The 4,583-nt window shown below is 39.5% G+C and overlaps 1 non-coding gene across 1 annotated transcript; it reads left to right on the top strand.

Moving 5' to 3' along the window:
* Positions 1-4,022: 4,022 nt before the first annotated feature.
* LOC133781051 (small nucleolar RNA R71) lies at positions 4,023-4,129 on the top strand. Its single transcript, XR_009869848.1, has one exon. It is a non-coding gene; the product is annotated as a small nucleolar RNA R71 (small nucleolar RNA).
* The last annotated feature ends 454 nt before the right edge of the window (positions 4,130-4,583 follow it).

A 4,583-nucleotide genomic window follows, 5' to 3' on the forward strand; every position in this document is an offset into this window, starting at 1 on the left:
TCCTTGAAAATCAAACTCTCGACTCCTTGAATCCATTCACCACCGATACACATTCCCCAAGCATCCACGAGCCTTACCGCCACTGTAGCTATTTTCCTGCACATATAAACAAAAAGGAATGAGCCTAATGCCCAGCAAGGAAAAATCTAACACATAGTTCATATACGTAAATATCATAAGAAACATAAAGACATAACATAACACTTTATCATACACATACTATAATGGCCATTATTACTTGGGGTCCCATAGACTAAACAAGTCATATGCCCATGAGATTAGTGGGGTCCTACTAGCTAAGTAGGTCATATGCCCATAATCTATTTGGGGTCTTGTTAGTCATATGCCCAAGCCTACAAACATAGATATCATAACACTTATCATAACATAAGAAACATAAGATAACATATAGAACATATAACATATGCATTTCTATCCTATTTTCCTTACCCAAGTTACCGGGATGTGAGGACAGAGTTGGGACTTTTGGAACACTCCTAAAACCATATATAACAGGGTGAGTAGATTTGAAGAAAAAGAAATGAAAGGAATGGAAGGACTAAACCTTTGAGAAACATACTTACCAAAACCTTTTTGCTTAAGAACTTAGATTCCCTAACCAAAATAAAAATTAAGGTTAGAGGCTGAGTAGAAGACTATGAGAACTTAAAAGAAAAGTACAGAATTGAACTAGAGTTTTGGGTTACCTTGAAGACTTGTAAGACCAATCTACACCTCAAACCAAAATACTATAAAACCTTACTTCCCAAAGTGTTTGATAGGCTTATGATGATCAAGCTTATGATTCCCCAACCCAGGTGTTTACACTCTCACACTCACTTAGCACTTGCAGCCTCTGAACTTAGAGCAAAAGATGAATAATGGTTGGGTACTAGGTCCTATTTATAGAGTTTAGGAATGAAAGGATCTTAATTTAACTTGAATAAAAATAATGGCTTTTTAGGTGAAAATAATTTGAATAATCGTTCAGCAGAGGCTGAAGACTCGTTCAAAAAGGTGCTGGACTTATCAAAAGGTTGAATGGCTGAATGGAAAACAAATTCAAAATGTTTCAAAATATGCTGAAGGAGGCGATATATCGCCCCCTGTAGGCGATATATCGCCTGGGCAAGTATGCCCGAGGCTGTCGTGCATCGTCTTGTGTTTTCCGTATCTACGTGCTGCGATATATCGCCCCTATAGCTGCGATATATCGGCACACGCTGATTATTTAAACACGAAATTACACATTTTTAGCTAAGTTTGAATGGATTAAACAGCCTTGACTAAGCCCTCAACGTATTCAAAGCTGCTGACTGACCTTATAGCATTCAAACTTTTACCCTTATTATATTTAATCCTCAAAATACTTAATCCTTAATCATCCATTCATAACATGTGCTTAAAATCCTATTGGTTCTTATCTAAACCTTATAATATAATAAGTATTATCCTTAATATCAGTCATATTAATCAAACCTTAGGTTAAAATTAATATTCTTAAACTATAGGTTAAACTTAGAAAATCTACAAGTACTACTATGAGTATCCAAATAAATCCCGGTCTGAACCAAAAATCCACAGTCATAAAGATAATACTATAAATACTATAATACTACTATCTAACTAGCTAAGTAAAGTTCTTGGACTCTACAGAATGGCAGCGGGAAGTGGTCTTTTCGAGTAGCCTTATTCAACTTCCGATAGTCCTTACAAAAACACCACCCTGTCACTTGTCTTGTGGGAATCAACTCATTATTTTCATTAGCCACCACCGTGACTCCACTTTTCTTAGGAACACACTGACTCGGGCTAACCCAAGAATTATCTGAAATTGGGTAAACAATTCCATAATCAAGCCATTTAATTATCTCTTCTCTAACAACTGCCTTCATGATAGGATTAAGCCTTCGCTGCTGCTCAACATAAATATTACAGCAATCCTCCAACAGAATTTTCTGCATACAAAATGAGGGACTTATACCCTTGATATTCGCCATGGTCCAACCAATGGCCCTTGTATATTTCTTCAAAATAGCCAGCAACAATTGCTCTTTTTCAGCTCCTAACATGGCTGAAATAATCACAGGCAAAGTCTCATTATCTCTCAAATAAGCATATTTCAAGTGACTAGGCAATGGCTTCAACTCTAATTTTGGTGGCTCTTGAATAGAGGGCTTAGGAGGCTTAAAATTCCCTTCCAGCAAGTTCAATGACTCAAAATGCCTCCTAAATTTAGCAAAGGGCTGCTTTGACTCCACCCATGTAACTTGGCATTCTTCCTTTTCACTTAAGTCTTCAAGCTCTTCAAGTGACGTCACCCCCAATCAATCTTTAAAATCTTCCTTGGGGAATTTTTCAGCGACAATAGACTCAATTACACTTAGCCTAGAACATTCCTCAATCTCATCCGGAAACTTCATAGCCTTGAACACATTGAAAGTCACTTGTTGGCCATTCACCCTCATAGTAAGCTCCTCTTTTTGTACATCAATCAAGATCCTCCTGGTAGCTAGGAACATCTCTATCCGCATCATAATCAAGGATGATGAAATCAGCCAGAAAAATGAATTTATCAACTTGCACAAGTACATCTTCAATTTTTCCTTCCAGGTGTGCCATAGAGCGATTCCCTAATGGCAAAGTGACTGTGGTTGGTCTTGCTTCTCCAATCCCCAACTTCTTGAAAATTAACATGGGCATCAATTTGATACTAGCCCCCAAGTCACAAAGTGCTCTCCCAGCGTCTCTACCACCAATAGAACAAGGAATTGTGAAGCAGCCCAGATCCTTCAATTTAGGAGGAATTTTATTCTTCAATATAGTGCTACAAACTTCAGTCAATGCCACCATTTCAAATTCACCAAGTCTCCTCTTCTTAGTTAAAATATCCTTCAAAAACTTTACATAGTTGGGCATTTGCTCCAAAGCTTCCACCAATGGTATATTGATGTGAAGTTGTTTCAAAACATCCAAAAATCTCTGGAATTGACCATCTTGTTGCTGCTTTTGAAAGCGCTGAGGAAATGGTTGAGGTGGGTTGCTCATAGGCTTCTCTGTAGCATTTTGCTGACGAATTGCTGCAACAATTGCTTCAGGATCAGCATTTAAATTTTTGAATTTACAGATTTGTCTCCCTTGTCCACACTACTTTGGATTGAAGTGGGCTCGCTGTTTCTCTTACAATTCTCCTCAGTCAATTCCAGATGTTTACCACTCCTCAAGGTAATCGCCTTGCATTGCTCCTTACCATCCTTCCTTGGGTTTTCAATATCACTAGGCAAAGTGCCTTGTGGTCTATTTCTTAGCTCATTAGCTAGCTACCCCAATTCAATCTCTAGGTTCCGCAAGGATGCCGCTTGGCTCTGAATCACATCATCATTCTTGGCCATATATTATTTCATTAAACTCTCCAAAGAGCTTGATTGAGACACTTGAAGAGGAGGTGGTTGAGCTCTTGGTTGTTTTTGAGAAAACCTCGGTGGATATGTAGTCTTGTTTTGCATTGGTGCTTCGCTTGAACTAGCTCCTTGACCCCCCCATGAGAAGTTTGGATGTTGCCTCCACCCCGAATTATAAGAGTTCGAATATGGGTTATTTCGGTTGGCATTTTCATTCCCTACATAACAAACCAAAGCGGGAGTCGAAGGACAACTCTCAAATGTGTGCCCATCTCAAACATAAACACAAGATACATCGGAAACTTGTCCCATAGCAACTAGTTGTACCCCCCCCCCCCCCCCCCCCAACCAAAACTCATGCTCTTGGGAAGGTTAGTCATTGAAGAAACTTGAGCGGTCAAAGCTGTCAATGCATCCACTTCAAGTATACCAGCCACTTATTGACTTGTTGAGGCTCTAGCATTGGACCATTGATAATTGTTGCTAGCTATCCTCTCCAAAATTTCATAGGCTTCATTGTAGGACTTAGAGAGAATAGCCCCATTAGCTGAAGCATCTAACACCATGCGAGTGGAAGAATTGAGCCCATTATAGAATGTTTCCATTTGTATACAATGCAGAATCCCATGGTGTGGGCATTTCCTCAATAACTCCTTGAATCTCTCCCAAGCTTCACAAAATGATTCATCTTCCAGCTGCTGAAATGAAATAATTTCATTGCGAAACTTGGCATTTTTGGTGGGAGGAAAGTACTTCATCAAGAATTTTTCAGCCAACTCATTCCATGTAGTCACCGAGTCAGGAGGAAAGGTGTTGAGCCAAGCTCTAGCTCGATCCCTCAAAGAGAAAGGGAACAATTTCAACCTTAGCGCCTCGTCACTCACTCCTTGTAGCTTGAAGGAATCACTCACCTCCAAAAGTGAATGAAGATGAAGATGAGGATCCTCAGTAGGCAGCCCACTAAATTGACCCACTGTTTGCAACATTTGGGACATCACAGGCTTTAACTCAAATTGGGGTGCTTGAATTTCAGGCCTAACAATGCCCGGATTGATCTCATTGAACATGGGGGCAACATACTCCCTTATGCCTCTCTCTCTATCATCAGCCATAACAATTGCGTTAGTGACATTATTAGCACCCTCAACTCCTTCATCCTCTTCAACCATATTAAGGTTGTTT

This window comes from Humulus lupulus, chromosome 5 (genome assembly GCF_963169125.1).
Source record: "Humulus lupulus chromosome 5, drHumLupu1.1, whole genome shotgun sequence".
Lineage (NCBI taxonomy): Eukaryota > Viridiplantae > Streptophyta > Magnoliopsida > Rosales > Cannabaceae > Humulus > Humulus lupulus.